The sequence below is a fragment of the Microcebus murinus genome, chromosome 19, assembly GCF_040939455.1.
Source record: "Microcebus murinus isolate Inina chromosome 19, M.murinus_Inina_mat1.0, whole genome shotgun sequence".
Lineage (NCBI taxonomy): Eukaryota > Metazoa > Chordata > Mammalia > Primates > Cheirogaleidae > Microcebus > Microcebus murinus.
The window spans coordinates 33,790,248-33,814,395 of NC_134122.1; the positions used below are offsets into that span (position 1 = coordinate 33,790,248).

Here is a 24,148-nt window from a genome sequence, read left to right on the forward strand (position 1 = left end):
AGACCATGGGACAAATGAATCATTGAGTAGGCAGGTAGAAATCAGTATTTAAAGTGTGATTGAGGTTGTTTATTTTATTTTGAAATTCGTTTAATGCACATGAAAAAAAGTGGGCCACTTAGTTTATGTGGTTCTATCGATTGCTTTGCCTGTTTGTACCCCCATGCAATTAACATGAAAATGATGGTTTAAGAATGAGCTTATTAATAACTTTTAGAGCTGGACAGGAGCAAGGTATCACAGGACGTTAAAATCAGAGAAAAAGAGAAAAGGGCAGGTGTTTTGTTAGTACTACTTGGTTTTAAGGAAGAATTAGAAGGATTGAGTCTTCCTTTAATGTTGTGATTAATGATCTGAATTTTTTTTTTATTGGATAAAAACATTAGAATTATTAGAGGTATATTTTCTTCGGATGATTACTGCAGTTCTGTGGACATTTCTTTGTTAAGTCTATAATATGTTAGTACAGAATAAATTTGAGGGCTGTGGGCCTGGGAACATTCCTTTAAATCCATTTATACAAGCACTTCTTGTGCTTTGTTTGTAACAAGTTTTCCATAATTCGTTTCTAGCCTTGGAAAAATAGAAAATAACCAATCAAATTATTAGCTTGGTTCCTTACTTGAATTTTGTAATTTTTCCTATGTACAGAACAAAATCAGTCTTTGCTGGAGTCCTATGACAAAAGATAACTGGTTCTGAGAAAATGACTATCCTTAAAGTGTATTTTTCTGTGTAATATGTGGTATGCATTATGTGTGATATTTCACTATTAAAATACAACATAATTATAAAATAATTCACGTGAAATGGGATAACAGTAAGATGAGAATGAATTTTAAAAATAAGCAACAAAATATAAATGGTATAGAATTTTTAATATACCTATCAGCCTTACTGGTAGGCCATATTCAGTTTTGATGATTTCTCCCTGCTAAAGCCATGTTTAGCTCACCAGTTCAAGATAATGCCCCTTCTTTGTGCTCTTATACCACTCCATATGTCTGTCATCTTGGCATACTCTGTGCTATGTTGTTTATTTGTTTGATTTCTTCATTTGACTATAAACGATTAGGACATGAGCAGATAGGCTTTTTATTTATCCTTTTGTTTTGCTTTTCTCCTCTGAATTCAAATTGAACTACAGTTGACATCAAATAAAACCTAAGATATTTAGAGTGTATAATGTGTTACATTTTCACATAGTGTTTATTCATGAAACCATCCCATGGTTATGGTAATGAGCATATTCATTTCCAAAAGTTTCCTCATGCCCTTTTGTAATACTTCCTTCCTACCTCTCTCTCTTCCCTGTCCTCAGGCAGCCACTGATCTGCTTTCTATCATTGTAGATTAATTGACATTTTCAACAATTTTGTATAAATGGACTCTTATATAGTATGTTCTGTATTCTTTTGTTTGGCTTATCTTTCAGCATACTTGTTTTAAGATTCATCCATGTCATAATGTATATGGTTCATAATATAAAGGGAACCATAATGTAAATGGTTCCCTTTATATTGCTGAGAAGTGTTCCATTGTATAGATACACCAAAGTTTGTTTATCCATTCATCTGTTGCTGAGTATTTGAGTTATTCCAGTTTTTTTGCTATTATAAATAAAACCGCTATCAATATTAGAGTGTAAGTCTTTGTATGGACATATGCTTTTGTTTCTCTTGGGTAAATATGTGGGATGGAATGGCTGGGTCAGTGGGCAGGTGGATGTTTAACTTTATAAGAAACTGCCAAATGGTTTTCTAAAGTGTTTGTACCATTTTACACTCCTACCCGCAGAGTATGAGAGTTCCAGTTCCTCCACATTCTTGCCAACACTTGATATAGTCCATATTTAAAAAATTTTAGCCATTTGAATAGACATGTAGTGAAATTTCATTTGTGGTTTAAATTTGCCTTTCCCTAATGACAAGATGTTGAGCATCTTTTCATGCTTGCTATCCATATATCATCTTTTGTGAAAAATGTGTTCACATCTTTTGCTCATTTTTTAAAAATTGGGTTGTTTTCTTGTTATTGAGTTTCAAGAGCTTTGTTTTTACTGACACAGAATAATTGCATGTATTTACAGAGTACAGTGTGATACTTCAATGCATGTATACATTGTGTAAAAATTAATGGGCATTTGGCATTCATTACCTCATATTTTTATCATTTCCTTGTGGTAAAGACTTCTCATCTTGCTATTTTGTTTTTATTTTATTTTATTTTATTTTATTTTATTTTATTTTATTTTATTTATTTTATTTTTGAGACAAATTCTTGCTTTGTTGCCCAAGCTAGAGTGAGTGCCGTGGTGTCAGCCTAGCTCACAGCAACCTCAAACTCCTGGGCTCAAGCAATCCTACTGCCTCAGCCTCCCAAGTAGCTGGAACTACAGGCATGCGCCATCATGCCCAGCTAATTTTTTCTATATATATTAGTTGGCCAATTAATTTCTATTTATAGTAGAGACGGGGTCTTGCTCTTGCTCAGGCTGGTTTCAAACTCCTAACCTCGAATAATCCGCCCTCCTTGGCCTCCCAGAGTGCTAGGATTACAGGCGTGAGCCACGGCGCCCGGCCCTCATCTTGCTATTTTGAAATATATAATACAATATTTTTAACCACAGTCACAATATGTACAATAGAACACCAGAACTTAGTCATCCTGCTAACTTTGTATCTTTTGACCAATCTTTCTCTATACCCACCCGTCCTCCCCTCCACAGCCTCTGGTAAGCAGTGTTATACTTTCAAAAATTCTTTGGTCTGAATTCAAGTGTTTTATCAGATATATGATTTCCAGATATATTCTCCAAGTCTTTAGTTTGCATTTTCTTTCCCTTGACAGTGTCTTTTGAAGAGAAGTTTTAAATGTTGATTAAGTCTAAATATTAGGGGTTATTTTTGTAGATTATGTTTTTGGTGTTATAGCTAAGAAATCTTTGACAACTTAAGGTCACAAAGGTTTCTTCTAGAAGTTTGTAGAGTTAGGTCTATGATTTACTGAGTTAATTTTTGTATATGAATTGAAATACATTTTTTTCATATGAATGTCCAATTGTTTCAGCATCATTTGTTGAAGAGACTATCCCTTGCCCATTAAATTGTCTTTGTACCTTTGTCAAGAATTAGTTGTCTGTATATGTGTGATCTGTGTAAAGATTCCCTATTCTGTTCCATTGATCTATGTGTCTTTCCCTTCCCCAGTGACACACTGTTTTGATTACTATGGCTTTATGTTAAGTCTTAAAGTCAAATAGTTTGAGTCTTCAATTTTACTCTTTTTCAACTGTTTTGATTCTTCCAGTTCCTTTGCTTTTCAATATATATTTTAGAAGCATGTTTTTTATATCTGTAAAAATATCCTGGGATCTTGATTGAACTTTCATTAAATCTGTGTATCAATTTGGGGAGAATTTTTTATTATGTTGAGTCTTTTAATCCATGATCATTGTTTATCTCTCCATTTATTTTGGTCTTTTTATAAATTTCTTTTCGTCAGCATCTTGTAGAATTCAGCATCCTTGGCATATATGTATTTTATATCTACTGTTTTTATATAACTTTAATTCAAAAGGTTCAGAGACCCCTCTATGATGCTGTCCTTAAGACATATTTATGTGACGTCTTTCTGTTGTTAGTCTTAGTTGTGTTCACTCAGTATCCTCAGTTTTGTTCACCACTGCCTAAGTTTTCTGAGGCTGCCAAATTTCATTTGGAGTCAAATTTACTATAGGAGGTCATTGACTACCTACGTGCCTTCCTGCTTAGATTCAACTAAATTCATTTCAGAGCAATTGATATGCCCCTTCTTTGGCTTGTACAATTTTTCTTGAGGCGTAAACAAATAAAAACACAGCAAAATAAATAAACACACACACACACACACACACACACACACACAGTGGTTTCAAAAAAGTTCAGAGCAGTTATAATCCAACTGTAGTTTAAAGAAGAATTTTAAATGGCTGAAGAGCTGATCACTTTGGTGGCTCTTGAAGCACTATCAGTTTTTTTTCACCAGATGGTACTCAAGAAGAACGTATTTGAGGTTGAGAACAGGTATTTCATAGGCCAGTGAAGTGCTCCCATGGAAGGATTCCTTCCAGATCCTCAGTTCTCAGAAAGGGAAAGTGAAGCCTGAAGAGACAGTTTCCTTAGAGGATCATATTCTCAGTGAATTCTTACTAAAAGCTAGTCTGTTCCCATCAGAAATTACAGAGACATAGTCTTTCCCATTCAGCAGGTTACACGGGGTTGGGTTAGGCAATGAAAATGGAGAGATATTGGGGTTGGGGTTGAGTTATGAGAGCCAGGGTGGTCATTAAACTCAGAAATGATAGGATCATGATGTGAATTTCCCATGAGGAACAAAAGTAGATGACAGTTGCTTATATAAATTAGTTACATTCTGTCAGGCACTTGACAGAAAATTCTAAGTAATTTTTGTGTATGAACTCATTCAGTTTTCTTAACCTTGTGAGGTATAGGTGCTATAATTATTTCATTTTATGAATAAGCAAAATTAGGTAGAGAGGTGCCAGAGATTTTTTCTAGTAGGTGACAAAGATGGGAGAGGCACCCAGGCAGTCTGGCTCCAGAGCACAGACTCTGAACCACTGCACCATCTAACAGATGGCCAAAGAACGTGTTTATTAAGAGAGCCTTTAGGGAAATGATCACTAAATCCCTCTCTGCTACTCTCCAGGATCTTAGGTTTCAGTTTTCTTTAGTTTTAGAAATAAGAGAGACTTTTGTCAATGATAATGTTGACATTTTAAAATTTGAAAGTTCTAAATTTAAAACTCTTTGGAAGGTATAGGTTTTCAAATATTAAAGTGTGTGTGTTTTTAAAAAGTTTAACTCCTTTTAAGGCCCCTCCTCTCTCACAACTGCATTTTCTTTCACATCCCACACCACCCTACTCAAACAAAGCTTAGATTAGAGAGGTGGCAAGGGCATTGATTATTGATAATAATTAAAACTATATGACCATGTGAGAAAAATTAAGAGAAATTATAGGAAGGGAAGAGAAGAACAAGGACTGAATCTCTGAGAGACAGGAAAAAAAAACAAGATGTTTTTCCTATTCTTGGCCACCACAGTCACTTAACACTTCTGACACCAAATGTGCGGGTGGGGGCGGGGAGGGGGGTTCCCCATACATCAAGTAATTCTCTGGCAGACATCAGTTAATTAATTGAATTAATTCAATTTAATTCTGATACCATCTATATAAAGATAGTGTCATATCTCACTAATTGACTCCCACTACTTCAGATGCCAATTGCAATTTCCAGATTGTGACCTGTACTTTTGACCAATCAGCTATAATTTGGGATTCACATGAGCCCCTTCTTAGGTTTGATTGATTTGCTTGAGTGACTTCCAGAATTGAGGGAAAAATGTTTTACTTGTGTTTACTCATTTATTGTAAAAGATATTACCAAAGGGTGTATATAGATGAACAGCCAGTTGAAAGAGATGCATAGGGGTATGAGAGAAGGGATGTGAAGTTTCCATGTCCTCTTTGGACCTGTCACCCTTCAGATAACTCCATGTGTTTAGCTATCTGGAAGCTCATCTGAACCCTGTCTTTGGGGGTTTTTATGGAGAATTCATTACATAGGTATGATTTGATTATATTGTTGGCCATTGTTGATCAATTCATCTTTCATTTCTCTCTTGTTTGTTTTAGATGTTTGTTTCCCAAGGTTGTTTTTTTTTCCCTACTTTTTGAGGAGGACAGAGTCAGGCTATCTCAAAATGGAGTTGAATGTGTCTTTGGCCTTTCCTTTAGAAATATGGCAACAAGGGACTATGTATATGGCTATGTATATTTATATGGGGCCACGTACAGGCACTTTAAAAGAATCCTAGCCACTGAAAAAAAAAGCAAGTATTGGAAAGCGGAGTTATGAAGTAGCTGCTAGCTCTGGCTGACAAAACATTCATGGTGTCATTTGCCACCAGCTCCTTGGCTGTGGGCATTAGAGTATGGGAGCTGGCCTCATAGGCTCTGTGTTTGTGTCTCTGTGTGGAAACTTCATAGCATTTTAACTGCTTGAACCTGTGCAGGCACAGAGCCATGCTTGACCATAACTCTTAGGGGAAGTGAGAATAGAAAAGTTGAATGGCATTTTGCACAGTGTGGAGCATGAGACCAGAATGAAGGATGGAAGGGAGCAGAATGAAAGGAAAAAGTAATGATTTTTGATGTATCTTGCTTCAGAGTTTCTATTGTTTGGGAAACTATTTTTTGTAGAAATAGCATTTGTACTTTGTCAAGGGTATGGAAATAAATTCGGTAGTGTAATCTGTAGTGATTCCTTATTGAAGGAATGAAACATAGATGGTTGGAAAGGCTCTCATTCTCTCTTTCTCTCTCTCATAGATACCCATCTCCCTTTCCCCCATATATATGCATTGTCCTTGTTTTTGCTAAAATACAGAAGCTAAACGGAGGGCAGTTAGAAATAATTCATTCACTGTTTTAATTATTGGGTGAGACTGCTACTGGTTGATATGAGAGTCTTTGTCCTTGCCAGCAAAGAAGGCCAAAGATGTCATTTTCAATTTAAGCCACCAAAGATTTATTGAAGGGCTGTCACATGGACATAAGATATGGCATCTAAAAGCTAATTTTAATAGTTAACTTGCAGTTTATGTTGGTCTGGATAGAAACTCCGTCTTCCCCATCTTGTCATTGATGAAACTTATGTTAAAGATTATTATATTAAACTATTCAGCAAATATTACCCATTCTCCTTGAGAATGTTTGGGTATATCAGGAACTTTGTTAGTTTCCTGTTTGCTACCGTAACAAATTACCACAATCTTAGTGACTTAAACCAAACCTTTTATCTTACATTTTTGTAGGTTAGAAGTCCAACATGGATCTCCCTGGGCTAAAATTAAAGTGTCAGCGGGGTTGTGTTCCTCCTGGAAGCTCTAGGAAAGATTCTTCTGCTTTCCCTTGTTCAGCTTCTAGAGGCTTCCCTGCATTCCTTGGCATTCCTCTATTCAAAGCCAGCAGTAGCAGGTTGAGTTCTACTCACAATGCCAATTCTCTGTTTCTCTCTTCCATAGTCATATTTTCCTCTTTCGCTTTTAAGGACCCTTGATTACATTGGACCTACTCTGATGACACAGGATAATTGCCTTAAGATCAGCTGGTAAGCATCCTTAATTCCATCTACAACCTTAATCCCCCTTTGCTATATAAAGTAACATGTTCACAAGTTCTGGGGAATTAAGATGTGAACATCTTTGAGGAGCCATCATTAAGCCATTATTCTTATGGTAGGGAGGACTTTTTCCAAACTTTGGTCATTTCCCCACTCAAGTGCAGTTATATAACACCCTCTCCTAATCCTTTGCATAATGAATTGCTACCTGTGAATGTGTGTTGCATGAGTGGTGGGAGGCTTATCACTGCTTTAAAGCCTTACTTCTCTTCATTGTGACAAAACTCCAGCCACTTAAGTGCTTAATGATTAGTTTTGTAGAATCACAGTGTTTAAGGAAGCTAGAGATCCTCTTAGCTAGCCTGCCCTGCAGGGGCTTGTCAGACACATTACATCTCTTCCAAATGGCTGTTCCACCCTTGCTTACACGGAATGGCCTCCATTGGCAGAGAATGCCTTCTTTGAACAGCTCTATTTTTCTGTTAGGTAGCTCCTGCTTTATATTGAGGAAAAAGCTCTTTTGGTGGGTTTGTAGAACCTATTGGTTCTTGTTTTACTCTCGGGAGTCATATTGAATAAATCTAATTTCTTCATTCACACTTGAAGCCCTGGAGATTCCCCCCACCCCCCAAAGATAGTTATCATATCCCCCAAGTATCAGACTCAAAAAATCACAATTTCTTCAAATTGGTCTCACATAAACTGTTTTGAGATTTCTCTGTTCTGTTCCCTCTCCTGAGTTTGATACAATATGAAGAAGAGGAGACTGAAGGAAGATTTAATAGGAGCCTTTGAATGCTGGGGGAATTGTCATGCAGAAAAGGCTAGTAAGATCTTTGCCATCACTACAGAAACAAGAAATGACAGGCTTATGTTGTGGCTAAAGAGATTTAGGTATCAGAAAACCTGTCTTAACCTCGTGGATTTGGTATCAGGAAACCTGTCTTAACCTCATGGATTGTGCAATAGACTGCCACGGGAAGTTGAGGGATTTTTTGCCCTAGAGATGTATAACACAAGCCTTAAACCTCGGAAGTTGTATATTTTGTATGAGACTTTGCTTTTAGTTAAATATTTTGCTTAAAGTATTCTTGTCATTGCTTGTCATCTATGCTTGATGTCTGGATTTCCCTCTTGTGTTGGTTCATTGGATGTAAGGCATCATCATGACTGTTTTTAATCACAAGGGGAAGGAATATGGTTCAGGGCTTTATGAGAGAAGGGAAACAGTGGCATAGTATGGGATAATTAATAGCAAGTGGAGTGACAGTTTGATTCCCTAGTAGGGACCCTGGCATTGTTGAAGGAAAAAAAATCACTTTATTCTTTCATACAGAGAGGCAGCTGTAATTCTGGTTGGATGGAATCCAATTAAAAGGAACTGACATGGAAATTGATGATCAGACAGTGTGAACATAGAAGTAGTCCAAGAAGAATTCTATAAGAAATGGCAGAGAACAGTGTAGGTAATTTGGCTTGGTAACGTGTGTAAGAAAAATGGAAAGCTGAGGGTTGGCTACCTGAACAATTAGAAGTCTATAAGCTCAGCTTGGAGAGAGCAGGAGACTGGTTGGTTTGTTGGACTTACTGGTATTAAACTTTCTGAGATTTTGGAGTTGAGGCCTACATTTTAGGAATTAGAGTCTTTCATAAAGGAATAATTGTAAATCAACCCTTTGGAGGAATATAGATTTTCAGATTCATGGTGGTTAAGTTTAATAGTCCCAAAAATATATGATGGCAGTCCAAGCCTGGTTCTTGGAAAGAAGATCTCATTGTGCAGGTGCATTTCACATAATCTAATAATGTGTTCTTAAAGATTTGTGTGAGAATTGGCTCCTAAGTTTAGGATGAAATGGGAGAGCCTGCCATTTATAGTAATGCTATTGAGAATCATTTTCTATAATGTGAAAAATCCCTTTTTAACCAAAATCATGCCCAATTTATCTTTAAATAAATTCATTAGTCCATATGTTAGAATTGCTTAAATCAAAGGTATTTTTTTATTTGAAATGAAATAATTGTAGGGGCAGTAGCAGTTCAGCTTTTGCATAACAGTGGAAAAATTGGGCAGAAATTTTTTAAGAACTCAGTATATTGCTTTTTAGGTAGGAAAATTATGCTTAAGCAGGCAGATAGATAGCATTTGCTGTTATTGTGGGAAAAGGAGAAGGCTGCCCAGTGTATTCCCCGGGGGATTTATTAATCTTTTGGAAAATGCAACAGAAATGGCTATGAAATGTTTTGAAGAAGGAGAAAATAGGACCACAGCATTTATTAGGTTTTATTCTTAAGAAAGCCAAAGAAGGTGAAATGGAGTTCACCTGGAGAAAGCTGTAGAAGATTGAGAAGTTAAGAAAAGACTTACACAGACAGCACTAGCAGCAAGAAGAGCCTGGAGTAAAGTGGGCAGAGTTTCCAGTCAGCAAGAGAGCATCTGTCATGCTGGTCTGCAGCAAGGAACATTAAGAAAGGGGATTAAGAATGATCAGAAAAAAAAAGAAAAAAAGAAAAAAAAATACAAAAAAAAGAATGATCAGGATCAGTTTTTGTTAGTCTAGGTTAGAGTACAGTGCTACATATGGTGTGAGCTCCTTGCAGGTTTGCCTCTTGCAGTCTCATCATTCCCTCCTGCTCTGTTGAAGTACTCCAGCAGGTACACACTCTCTGACCTAGGATGTATCTTTAATCTTTCACTTTGCCTAGAATACTCTTACCCTTAAGGTTTCTTCCTTTAGGTGATTCAAGTTTTTGAATCTCCCTTACTAGGGAGACCTTTAGTGACCATACCTTGTCTAAAGTAGGCACACACTCTTCCCTTACTCTGCTTTATTTTTCTTCATAGCATTCATTTCCACCTCAGTCATATGTTTATTTGTTAAATGTTTTCCCATTTCTCTCCACTAGAAGTAAGTTCCATGAGATTTGAGGCTCCATATATTCTGTTCACTGTATTTCCAGCACCTAATCTGTAAAAATTTATGGAATAGATTTTTAGGGTATCTCTTGCCTATCACTGTGATAAGAGCTGGGAACGAGAAGAGGAATATAGGACTCAGTCCTTGTCCTATATTAGATAATATATTACATAATTATAATAATTGTAATAGCCGGAGCATAGAGTGCTGTGAGCTTTGAGAAATAAACTGGGAATGGTCACCACAGAAATGGATCTTAAATGATAAAGTGGAGTCTTGTTCTGTGGTGGAGACAAGAAGGATAATATAGGCTGACAAAAGATGGGGGAAGTAAAGTTGGAGAGATTTAGAAATCAGTTTTGTGTTTGGAAGTCATTGAGGGAGCTTGGTGTCACTGCTAGAGCACAGGTGCATGGAGAAGCACGGCAGAGGGAACTGGGAAGTGGTTGGGAGGACATGTAAACATCTGGTGAGATCTGATGGGGAATGTTATTGAAAGGAGTTTAGACCTTATGTTGTGCGACATGGTGATCCTCAAACTCTTCAAACAGAGAAGTACCAGTATCCAAAAAGGTAGTGCTTATGGATGGCTTGGAAGAAGGAAAGGGGCAGAGGTGGCATGTAGAGGAAGGTTGGAAGTGACTTCTTCAACCTTGATATGGATGAGAAAGTTTGGGATCCCCATAATAAAATCTATTTATGGATACGTATACAGTATGGGTATACTGTGTATAGATAGTAGCTAAAGATAGAAGGCTGAAATTCTTGGAACTGCTCCTCTTTTTTCAATAGGGGTAAAGTTATGTCATTGAGATACAAGGGGAGGAGAAGGCTATTTTGGTTCTTAGAATGGAAAAATTGGAAAATGCCTTGGCAAATGGAGGTATTCTTATTTCAGCTCATATGTTAAGCAGCTGTGTGACCTTGGGCATTTCATTTTTCTGTGCTTCTGTCTTCCTATTAAGGAGATCGACTTTGTTATTACATTTACATCATTGATGTGTAGAACAAAGTATGCTGTTTGAGAAATCACAAATATATTTTTATTAGAAATATTGGAAATCCTTTGCTTTAACAGAAGTAGATCTGAAATATGATAACACCAAAGCATCGAAGCTGCTCACTTCCATTTCTAGAGGAAAACATGACTACTTCCAGGAGGTGGCCTACAGAGTTTTTAAAGCAGGCATTAGAGGATTGGCTTTTGCTGCTTGTTTTCTACATGTCAAAACATACTCTGTTTTATCAGTTGGTGAGAGCTACGGTAGAGCAGTACAGAAGCAAAAGGGAGGATCATGTTATGCATATTGTTACATATTAACCTGCAGGTTGAAGCAGTCCCTGTTCCAAAGGGCTGATACATAATACCAGTTTTTACTGCTATTATCATTCCCAGCAGCTAGTATAGGACTCCCTCACTTTAGCCTTGGTCATTTGGAGTAGCATAATTGAGGTCTTCTGTATATATGAAATGTTATATATAGTATGACTCTCTGAGACCATTTTAGGAAGTTTTGGAAACCTTACAAAATGAAATTCTTTCTTCTCTTTGAGAAGTGTGAGGGAAAGGAATGTTTTGTAAGGATTGCTTTAAATTAGGTTGATTTTGTAGGATTTAACTTAGGAAATGAACAGACTAGCTTAAGTGGTTAATATTAAGTTCCTAGAGTCTGACAAACTAGGTCCTAATTCTGGTTTCACCATTATTAGCTACATGTCCATGGCAAATTTACTCAATTTCTTTATTTGTAAAATGAGAATAATAATAGTAGCTTGCCCATAGGGTGGTTGTGAGGACTAAATGAGTAAATACATGTAAATCACATAGATCAGTGGTCCCCAACCTTTTTGGCACCAAGGACTGGTTTCATGGAAGACAATTGTTTTCATGGACCCGAGGGTGTAGGAGGTGGAGAGGCAGTGGAGCTCAGGCAGTGACGTGAGCAATGGGGTGTACAGATGAAACTTCCCTTTCTTGCCTGCTGCTCACCTTCTGCTGTGCAATCCAGTTCCTAAGTTTCATGGAAAATAATTTTTCCACAGCTGGGTGTGGGGGGTGAGGAAGCAGAGCTCAGGCGGTGATGCCAGCAGTGGGGAGCAGCTGCAGCCCTATTCCTAACAGGCCATGGACCGATACCGGGGATTGGGGACCACAGACTTAGACCAAAGATTGGCAACATGAGCTCTCTAAAAGTTAACTGTTGTTACTTCTGGCTTTCTCATAACCATTGTTATTTCTAAGGCCTTGCAAGAAAGCCTGGCCTAGGCTAGGCGTTTTCTGCCTGCTATGTTTAACCAGTAGAAGCCAGAAAATGGCATTGTGGCAGGGTGCTAGAAATGATTCAGTGGGTAAGTAATGGACTCTTGAGCTTCACACCCTAGTCACTGGCACCATATAAGAAGTAAGTCATTATACTCTAAAAGTAGTTTAGTGAAATGGATGAGTTAGTCTCAGTCTGCCTCCTCAGGCTGTGACATTAAGTCAGGCCAAGCAGCCAGGAATGTCTGTGAATCACCTAGACAGAGGATAGATGCAGTGGTAGGGGATGGATGGGTGCGACCCAGTAATAAACTACAGAAGCAGTGTGGATTGTGTCAACTCTAGCAAACAGGAAGGGTCTCCAGGGTATTCCTGAGTATAAGCAGGGGATTGTATTAAGGGGTGGGGGGAAATCACTGAACTGGGAAAGTCAGACCACCTTGGATGTGACCCCTGACTTTCACCAATGTTGTATGTCACATTTCCTTTTTACTCTCAGTTTCATTGTTAAATGATTAGATAACTTGACCCTTTTTCTCCTCTAGACTCTTTTCCACGATTTCATTAGTGTTTAATAACTGTGAGGAAAGGAGTATTGCCAAACGACCTACTGTAGACCTTGGCCTGTGTGAATTTTGTTTTTTTATTATTTCAAAGAAGTTCTTGTTCAAAAGACTATGAAACATTTCATCATGGACTTGTGAAGGAGTTGTCTCTTTAATCTCTCCCATTTCCTTTTTCCCTACAAATGATATCCACAGTACTGCTGTTGTCTTGTGCTCTTTGGATCAGCACTTTTGCAGAGAAATGAAAACATTGCACTTTTAAGGGCACAAAAAGCAAAATTACTGTAGCATCAATATTCAAGGTTACAGCATTGGTTAACTTTCTGGTTTGTTTTCCTGAGCTGAATGAAAAAGATTTGGTTGAATGTTAATGCTTAGGGATAAATATTGATAACCACAAAATCCCTCAGTGGTCGTCTTCCCCCACCCCCTGCAAAGAATTTCAAAGTATGGTCTAGGACTTAGAGTGTGATTTGGTCAACTGAATGTGAGTGTTAAATATGTGGAATAACTGGATACAGTACCCCTAATTGGTTATAGAGGAGCAACTCTTTGGGGGTCCATGTCCAGAGGAAATTTTTAGGATTCTTGATTTGTAGCATTATTATGATTAATAACTTGTTACAGTTCATATACATAAGTATCTAGTAGCTGGTTTAGACATTTATAATATTATGTAATAGCAATAATATTAGATAAAAGCATCAATAGTAGGATTTTTAAAAAAGATTTAAGAACTGAAGTGTTTTTAAACTTTAATATTCTACAGAGTAGAATTTATTAGGTTTAAGAATTTTCAGTACCGAGTAGATCTTCATCATAGTCATAACATACACTAACAGACGCATATATAGTCACTTTTTTTTTTTTTTTTTTGGTTTTTCCTTCTCTCCCAGTTGACTTGCTTAATGGGAAAATGAGGGTAGGGTGTTGCTATTAATTTATTTGTAAATTAGTAGAAATATATCAAACACTTTCAGTATGCCAGGATTTACCATGATTAAGTAAGAAGTGGTCTCAGTTCTCATGGAGCTCTCCTGAGTAGAAAAGTAAACGTGTGATTATCCCACCAATAGGTGACTATAAGATGTGATGGGCATGCTTCCAGCAGGTGGCCTGCCATATAATCTATATGTGTTAGAGATACACATTAAGTACTTTTGGAGCATGGAAGAGGGGACATTTGTGGCTTGGAGAGAGATCAGAGAAAACTTCGTGAAGGTGGCATGATTATGATGACAGGAAGGAGTATGCAGTGTAGGCAGGCAGAGTTGACATTCCAGAGAGAGAGAATAGCCTAGACTAAGACAATGAGGATGTGGAAATGCCCATTCTTTTTAGGGTTCTGAAAGTAATAGATACAGTGTTGCTGGAGAACTGGGTTTATTATAAGGGGCTATGGGAAATGAGGGTCAGAGTGCAGGCTTTTTGAGTACTGTCTGGTTACACTTGATGGAAGGTGTGTGGGGAAACTGTGCTGGGAATAGTTGCTAGCTCTCTCTCAGATTTTAGTGTCTCCTGAAATAGACATATACTGTGATGTGCAAGAACCAGGATCAAATCAGTTATCAGTACCCAGTTAATGTCCATGTAGGATCTAGAGAGCAATATGTAGGGTATTGTGTGAAAGTATTGGATATGCACAATTACAGTCTTGGCTTACACAAGAAATTATTGTGACATTGACTGAAGAAGAGCTCAAAGGAGGGAGAGATAGAAAGATAAGTTAGTTTAGCTTATTTTTTCCCCTCTCAAGCAGTGCTTGTCAGCTTTCCTACAAATTAAAATAACCTAGGATCTTAATTTTTTTTTAAGGTACAGTTTACATGCAGTGAAATGCACAAATTTTAAATGCACAAATCAATGAATTTTGGCAAATATATACACTCAACCCAAATATTTATCAAGTTATAGAACATAGTCACAACCTGAAAAAGTTCATTAGTCCTCACTTCTAATCAGTCCTACCCACTCCTCCCATACCACTTTTCTGATTCCTATTACCCTAGTTTAGTTTTGCCTGTTATTAAACTTCATATACATGGAATCATACAGTATATGCTTTTTTGTGTGTGTGGCAGCCTTTGTTAATGTAATGTTTTTGAGATTGTTCTATATTGTTACATGTATCAGTTCTTCTTTTACTGCCACATAGTACTCTATTGCATGGATACACCACAATTTGTTTAACCTTTTTTCTGTTGGAATTTGAGTTGTTTCAAATATTTAGCTATTACGAATAAAAGCTGTAATGATCAATCTTGTACAGGTTTTTTTTTTTTTTGTGGAGAGATGTTGTCATTTCTTTTATGTAAATACCTAAGAGTGGAATTACTGTGCTATAAGGTATGTAAGTGTATGTTTAACTTTATAAGAAATAGCCAGTTTTCTAAAGTGTTTGTACCATTTATATTCCCACTAGCACATAGTATGAGAGTTCTGGTTATTCCATACCCTCAAAAAACATTTGGTGTGGTCAGTCTTTTTAATTCTAGCCATATTCTAGTGACTATAAAATGGTGTTTCATTATGTTTTAATTTGCATTTTCCTGATGATCAATGATGTTGAACACTACCTTCTTTTGTGAGGTGTTTGGCCAGGTCTTTTGACCATTTTTAAAAATTGGGTTGTCTTTTTGTTATTGATTTATAAACATTTTTCGTGTACTTTGGATCCAGATCCCTTGCCAGATATATGTAATGTGAAAACTTCTTCCAGTCTGTTACTTGCTTCTTCAATTTCCTAATGGCATCTTTGGAGAAGCAGAAGTTATCAATTTTGATGAAGTATAGTTTATCTTAATTTTCCCATGTATATTTCATGTCTTTTGTGTCCTCATTAACAAATCCTGGCCGGGTGCAGTGGCTCAAGCCAGTAATCCTAGCACTCTGGGAGGCTGAGGTGGGAGGATAGGTTGAAGTCAGGAGTTTGAGACCAGCCTGAGAAAGAGCAAGACCATGTCTCTACTAAAAATAGGAAGATATTAGCTGGACAACTAAAAATATATAGAAAAATTAGCTGGGCATGGTGGCGTATGCCTGTAGTCCCAGTTACTCAGGAGGCTGAGCCAGAAGGATTGCTTAAGCCCAGGAGTTTGAGGTTGCTGTGAGCTAGGCTAATGCCATGGCACTCTAGCCTGGGCAATAGAGCAAAACTCTGTCTCCCCCCTCCCCCCAAAAAAAATAAAAAAAAAAAAAGAAAGAAATCTTTACTTATCTTGGGTTATGGAAGTATTCATCCTTGTTTTCTCCTAGAAGCTTTATTGACTTTTTAGTGTGTGATCCATCTCAAATTTTTGTTTTTGGTGTAAGGTAAGAATAAAGGTTCATTTTTTTCCCATAACATTTATCTGGTTGTTCTGGTACTATTTTTTGGAAAGTCATTCCTTTCCCCATTGAATATTCTTGCTGGCTTTTTAAAAAATCAGTTGCCTGTTTATGTCTTTTTCTCTTTAGGTCTATTTCTGGACTCTCTGTTCTGCTTCATTCATTTCTCTCTCCTTATCCCATTATCACACTGTCTTGATTATCTAGCTTTATAGTAAATCTTGAAATGCAGTAGTGTGAATCTTCCCACTTTGTTGTTCCTTTTCAAGATTGTTTTGGCTATTCTAGATCTTTTGCTTTTTCATACAAATTTTAGAATCAAATTGTCCAATTCTATTTAAAAAAACCAAACAAATATAGCTGTGGTATTTTACAAAATCCTGTGATACCTGGACCATACTTCATGCCAATTAAATCAGAATCATTTGGAAGTTAACAGAACCTGGTTAACAAAATCTATCAGTTAAAATTCTCCCTGGGACCCTGGGAGGCAAAGGTGGGAGGATTGCTTGAGCTCAGGAGTTCAGGATCAGCCTGGGCAGGAGCAAGACCATATCTCTACAGAAAATGGAAAAAATTATCTGGGCGTTGTGATACACACCTGTGGTCCCCGCTGTTGGTGAGGCTGGGGTGGAGGGGTCACTGGAGCCCAGGAGCTTAGGTTGCAGTGAGCTATGATCACGCCACGGCACTCTAGCTGGGGAGATAGAGTGAGACTCTGTCTTAAAAAAATAAAATAAAAATAAAATAAAATGCTAAATCATGTAATTTATTGAAATCGGTTTGAAACACACAATGAGAAATAAGGGAAAAGATATTGGTGATTGATACACTTAGGGTAGAGTGCAACCGGGATGCAAATTCCACACTACATAAATCTGGGCACACAACGTTCACATGTCCTGTTTCTGTGTTGCAACATCCTTCCTCACTAATAGCGGGGTAATGAAGACCACTGATGAGGTTAGAGCGAGGTACCCACAGATAGAAGGTGCTTTGGGCCAATCACACATACATACTATATCCGGGGGACTCAGGGACAAGTGTGCCTAGCCAGTAGCTGTAGCTGCTGCTGAAAACACAAATGTTACTTGTGTTCTCATACAGAAGACACATGGGACTAGAATGAGTGCCATCAGTTGGTGGCTGAATTAGACCTGATGTATCTTAAGTGCTCATAAGTAGTGTACTCTAAATATACATAGTGCTTTTCTACATATTTAGCATCTTCTGTATATCATGCATATTTAATGTATAGTAAATATTTAGTACTCAGGTAACTGATGTATCTTTAAGCCTATTTTGTTCTATGTTGAACACATATGTGCTGTATTTACTATTTTTCTATACTTAATATATCTTAAAATGCTTCACTTCTGTTTTACAAACTTATTCATGTACCTTAATAGAATCGAATATTCTTAAAAGCAAATGCAAAAAATGTAACGTGGTATTCTCAGTTGGGTCCTGGAACAGAAAACGGGCATTAGTGCAAAACTTGGAAAAATCTGAATAAAGTCTGGAATGAATAGTCATGAAAAAAAAATTCTCCAGATTATTCCAATGTAGCCAAAATTGAGAACCCATGTGCTAATGCGATTTTAGTGTGGTACACTGAAAAAGAAATGTCGTAGATTACTGGAATGGGAGCTATTTCAGTGGAATATGTGTGTAGTAGTTGAAGTGGGCCCCCAAATGGAAGAGATTGTTGATACTATGGAACAGGACAGTTGAATGAGGAAGAGATGGAGGAGGAATTCGAAGCTGTGTGGAGAGATCCCTCTTCCTGAGGGACATGGAGTCCCATTGCTGAGGTGCTGCTTTGTGTGGCTACTATTCCTGATAATTCGGGATATTCTCACCCTAAACCTGCCACAATGCAGCCTACAAACCAGCAACTAGAAAGCTAAGGAGTGCTCTTGGTAAAGCACATAAATGTACTATTTTAGAGAGTAACTTTCCCTGGATTAGGGAAATGTTTGTGAAATCTGCATAGTAATGAACTGGGTAGGCATATTCTAGAAATGACTTGTGTAGGTTTTTTGCTATTTTAGGTTTTTCTGTCTTTTTAATTTAATGTCTCTAGACAAACATTGATTCATCCATTCTTCCCAGGGGTAGATAGTTCAGTCAGAAGTGAAGTCTTCCTAAAAAGGTTTTAAAGAAAAAAGGAGACAAATTTTGCAGTCAAATCATGTTGTTGTTTGGAAACACACAAGCTATTAGGCTGGTAGGTGTTTTATTGTGGCTTTTTTCCCCCCTAAACATTTTCCTTCTTGAAAAGAGAGGTTGGAACAAGTCAGCTGAGTCCTTCTTTCCCTGATACAAGTTCCCTAAACAGCTGTAGAGAATTAATTTCAGTCAGCGCTAGCAGAGCTTTAATCTCAACTTTCTGCTCAGTGTTATGGAAAATCCTCTCTAGGAAATAGCCAGTATCTACCTGCCATGGGATGTTAAAAAATTCAGATGATTGTTGTATTTTTTAGTGCTTTCATAGTAGAAACAGCATGGAAAATCTTCTTGTGAGCTAAATTTTACAGTGCACACAGAAAAGCAAGCATCTATGATATTTTCATATTTTTGTGTGTGTGACATGTTGGCTGTACTATTTTATTGTTCCTAATCGAATTGAATATACCATGTCCAACTCTAAACCTCATTTTTCTGTGAAGGGTGAGGCATTTTGGGGAAGAAAAGGCTTTGATATGAGCAACTTTAAATTCATATGTATATATATTTATTGAGTTAGAGGTATAATATAAATATGTTTTTTCTTTCAAGGCAGAGGAAGCAGGTGGGCAGAGGGTGAGAGGAGACTTGCTTTCCTTTATTTATGATTGTTTTTAACACATGCATACTCATTTCTTTTAATAACATTTTTATAAAGACAAAACTATTCACAGGCTTCTCTTTAAGAAATCCCCCCTTTTTCATTTTATACCTTTATTTCTCTGATTTATATATAATTTGAACATTACTTCTGTGGTGTTAAGATCATAACATTGAAATAATCTTGTATTTTGCTTAACACTGACAATCCATTTTCTGTTGCTATATACTTAATAATTTAATGCAACATAATAGTACATGAAATTGTGCCATACTTTATATTTTCTTCTAATGTAAGTTTGCAATTTTGTACTGTTCATACTATAATGAATTTATCTGTGCATAGAATCTCCACCTCCTTACTTTCTTCAATACATTCTTTCTTGTGGAATAGTAACAGGGTGCATTTTTTGTTTTTCCCTTAGGTTTTATCAGTGTACAGTTTACACTGTATACTATATATAATCCAGTCAGCAATATGTGGTATACTTGTCTTAAGAATGATCATCATTGACATTTCTAAGGATAAAAGCTACTGGATTTCTTTTATAACTGTATTACTAAAAAAGTTCTTTTTATTTTTGTATACAAATTTGAGATCCATTCATGTTTGCTTTCTAATGGTTTATGAGTTGGGATTTTTTTTTTTCTTAACTGGTATGTGTGTGTTTAAAAGTTTTCCTTTTTTTTTTTTTTTTAAGAGACAGGGTCTTGCCATGTTTCCCAGGCTGGACTTAAACTCCTGGGCTGAAGTAATCCTCCTGAGTAGTTGGGATTATAGGAGTGTGCTACTATGCCAGCAGATTTTTATGTTTTGTGTATATAGTAACCCTTTGTGATATTTGTCATGAATACTTTCCCCGGGTTTATTTCTTTTTATTTTAGTTTTTCATTATAAAGGAGTTTATGAGATTGAGTTCTTTATGTTTTCTTCTGTTGCTTTAACATTAACAAAGTTGTCATCCCTTAAGAAATCTAACACCAGTTCTGTTCCCTCCATAATTCCTGTGGTTTAATTAAAATAAAATTTTTAAATATGTTTAAATTTCTGTTGTTGTATATACCCTCTTACCTGCTATGCCATGAGGAAATGTGGGCTAAAGCAGGAGCTTGTGTTATTCATAAGTCTTGGGAGAGGAATGGAAGCAGCCAGAATTCCTATTCAGTTTCCTGTAATGTCTGCAAGTGTGTGTTTACTAATCTATAAAGCTGGGATGAGAATAACGAATGTACAGACAATTTTTTAAAATGTATTTAAGCCCTCTCTTAAGCACTGTTAAGAACCTCAGTTGAAAGTGTTTAACATACCATATAACTGTAACCTTTGATTGTTAATATGTGTGCACCATCATTTCTTGGATTAGCTAGAGAGTTTTCAGAAACTAAACATGAAAGAGTTTTCAGAAACTAACCATTTCTCATTAGTTAGAGAGTTTTCAGAAACTAACCATGACCCTATTATTATCTGCAGACTTTGACCATCTGAGTATAGAAAAAATTGCAAGTTGAGGATGTTCATCAGAAACATACAGGGTCTGAGCCAGATATGAGGACTTGGTGAGGACTTTGGGGACTACATAACAATAATGATTACAGGAAAAATAAACACTGGCTGTATAGATAGTGGTTAAAAAAGTGGGCTTTGCCAGAAAGACTTGTTTAACTCAACTTTGCCACTTAAATGACCTTGTGAGTAATTTAAGCTTTCTAAACTCAGTTTCCTCAGTTGTAAAATGGGAATGATATTGATAAATGGTTTAATTAAATAAGAAAATGTATGTGAAGTGCTCAAATGGTGTCTCACTCATGGCAAGTGCCCGTAAATTGTAGCTGTTATTATTACCTTTATTAACAGCTAACATTTGTGTAACATTTATGATTCATAGAGCCCTTTCACATGCTTTTTCTCATTTGTATACAGAATGGATTTTTAAATGTTCCATGAGTACTTTATTCATTGCTTCAAGAGGTTGCCTTTTAGGTGCCTGTGAAGCTTGTGTATACTCGGTTGGCATTTGTCGTGTACCTTCATGCCAATGTCTTGTTACCTATATTAAATTCTAAATCCCTGTGTGATTATAAGAATTGTCTCTTGTTCATATGGGTTGTCCCTGTACTTAGAGCTGGAACATAGAGTCAGGAGACATTGCTGTTTATTATGTAAGTTATCTCAGGCAAGTCAGCCTCTGGCTTGCTAAGGCTGCTCTTTCCCCATCTGTAAAATAGGGAACATGTTTTTTATGAGGATTACATTAAACAGTGCATTAGGAATCACTTTGTAGAGCAAATTTCAAGACGCTTGGATAATAGACTCCTAATACAAATTTCCTCTGCACTTAAAAGGTCACCAAAGAGTTAATCACATAGTGACTATGCATAGTTCTCTCTCTGCTCTTTCATCAAATTTGCCACCCACTGACCAAACAGGGGGATTAGTTTATTTCCATACCTTACTAGCCTAGCACCATAGTAGGTGCTTAAAAATATCTGTTCATTGGGGTTAGAAGCCTATAGGAAGGCTGTTGACCCAAGTCTTAATTTTAGTATCATGACGCATTCACTTAAAAAGTCAAAATTGTTCTTTCGGGGCTAGTCATCATGTTGAGTGCTATGCCAGACTAATCAATACCTTGATACCTTGCCTTTAGAGCAGCTGTTCCCAACTTTTTTGTCACCAGGGACCGGTTTCATGGAATTTTTCCAGTTTTTTTATGGACTGGACTGTGGGGGGCAGGTGGAGTTTAGGTGGTGATACAAGCAGTGAGGAGCTGCTGTAAATACAGGTAGATGAAGCTTTGCTGGCTCAGCTCCTGCTGTGTGGCCAGGTTCCTAACAGACCACTGACAGGTCAGTAGCCCGTGGGGGTTGGCGAGTGCCAGCTTTAAAATACTTCTTGCTGTCATAAAGGTGGGGAATGGGCAGTTACGCATAGGTCCTCAGAGCAGGTTTGAGTGATTTAACCCTTCCATGAGGAAGTAAACTTAATCCATAATAAAATAAAGATTTGGGAGTGTGTATTCTCTGTGGTCATTCTTACAAGTGTCCATGAAGAGAGTCAACCACTAAACAAACACAGGGTGCTGGCTCTGTGGAAGACTCTTGGCTGAATCAGCATTGTTTTCCATGGAATTCCTTTTTTCTGGAAACCCATGGGTGTGTTTCTGTGTGTCCTGGTGTTTCTTGGTTTTTATTTTTTTCTTTCACATTTTATTTTATAAATGACAATGCTGAAATGTTGACTATGGCTAATTTCAGAAAATAAGACCCAAATATAAGGTATCTGTTTCTATCTTGACTAAAAAATAAAGTCATGTTATAGGCAATAAAAGCAAAAGCATTTAATAAAAAAATCTTTGTTCGTTTTAGAACAGGGTACCTTTGTTAATTTGCTAAGAGATAATTTATTATATTCTGACAGTATCTTTGAATAGTCAAAGAAAGCATGATGTCTCAATTTAAATTTCTTTTTCTTGGCACAGTTTTTATTCTGTAAGATTTATGCCTTTAGGAAGAGGGTATTGTTTCTCATAGAGGAGTAGGGTGCCTAGTGGACAGAGAAAGCTGAAGGGTGTTATTTCCTTGAATATGGTTTGGTATTTAATTTCCACTTAAGGGTGTCTATTGAGAAGAACAGAGCCCATTCTGTTTAGCAGCTTGAGTTTTGCTAATTTATGTTTCTTCTACTCCAGTTCATCAAGTACCATGTATGCTTTTGGGATATAGAGAACTGGCTATGGCTCAGGTGAGGTACATAATTGACATGTCATTTCTCTCCTAAGAGGGTAGAGATGACAGACTTCTTTTAGATAATCACTATTAGTGGCTGGGACCCAGGAACCTTTGGAATTCCCCTGTTTGGTCAGTGGGTGGCAAATTTGATGAAAGAGCAGAGAGAGAACTATGCATAGTCACTATGTGATTAACTCTTTGGTGACCTTTTAAGTGCAGAGTAAATTTGTATTAGGAGTTTCTTATCCAAGAGTCTTTGATTATATGAAGTATGAAAAAGTGATGACTGGTTGTCGATATTTTGGTCATATTCCACGAATGTCCCCTCAGTCCAGTGGTAGATAGAGGTTTGAAGGTGGTAACATTGATTAAACTAGTCCAATGAGAAGTGACTAACCAAGGACGTAGATTGGCACTATTTAAAAAAATATTTGGGGAGAAGAAAGCATACCATTGGGTATTTTTTAAATGAAATGTTAACTTTTTGAAGTTTTTTTCTTTTTTTAAAATAATAAGTGAGTCTACTATATTATGTAAACAGTGCATAGTGTTAAGGGTGTGCTTCATAGATGAGCCACCACTAGCATCTCCAGTGTGGGTGTATTGTCCTTTTCCTGCCCAAATCTGCAAGATGTTTCTAGGCTTTGGCACCAGGGAGTTTCTCAAGATTCAACATTGTTAAGACATAGTTCCTATGGCTTATCTTTTTTGGGGCTCCTTAATAGCAAATCCCAAACCACTCACCTTTTTCCAGTTCTATTAATGTTCTAAGAGGGGCTGTACATTATACTAAAATCAGTATAGTGACCCAGGGGAAGGCTGGTTTTAAATGAGACTTATTCAACCTCTTTTTAGCTGGTGTTTCATTACCACCGAGGATTTATAATGCAATAGCTCTGAGGTAGAGCTGGTAAGAATGGCAGCTTCACTAATATTTAGAGTCATAAAATTCTAGATATTGGACAAGCTCTTAATTACTCTGAATCTGTCTTTGTCTTAATAAAAGTTGGATTGTACTCACTAAAACAAGATGGCTGTGTTTGCATTAATCTCCAAATGTTGGTTAATACCTTTTTAAAAGCTGTCTCCTAGACAAGAGACTTGAAAATTAATTTCCCATTTTCAGCTTAAAATGAAGAGTTCTTCCACGTGTGGAGTTTGAAGGGCTGCCATTTTTCTGATGTAGATTCAAGTGCCAGTAATAACTCTTTGTTCCTCTTTAGGTTTTTTTTTTTTTTTTTTTTTAAATAGGTGAAGAAAAGTCTCTTCTGGTGCCTGGGGACTTATATTTTTAAAAAACCTGCTTAAAAGTAATAGATGAAGTTTCATT

At 36.9% G+C, this 24,148-nt stretch overlaps 1 protein-coding gene and 1 long non-coding RNA gene across 3 annotated transcripts in view; both read left to right on the forward strand.

Annotated features, from left to right (window-relative positions):
* AUTS2 (activator of transcription and developmental regulator AUTS2) overlaps positions 1-24,148 on the forward strand; it is a 1,182,161-nt gene that overhangs the window by 108,860 nt on the left and 1,049,153 nt on the right. The gene's annotated exons all lie outside the window — the stretch shown is intronic.
* LOC142862440 (uncharacterized) overlaps positions 1-24,148 on the forward strand; it is a 95,944-nt gene that overhangs the window by 67,317 nt on the left and 4,479 nt on the right. Inside the window, exon 2 of the long non-coding RNA XR_012913522.1 lies at positions 1-24,148. This exon is cut by the window's left edge and continues 48,398 nt beyond it; it is cut by the window's right edge and continues 4,479 nt beyond it. This is a non-coding gene — a long non-coding RNA (uncharacterized LOC142862440).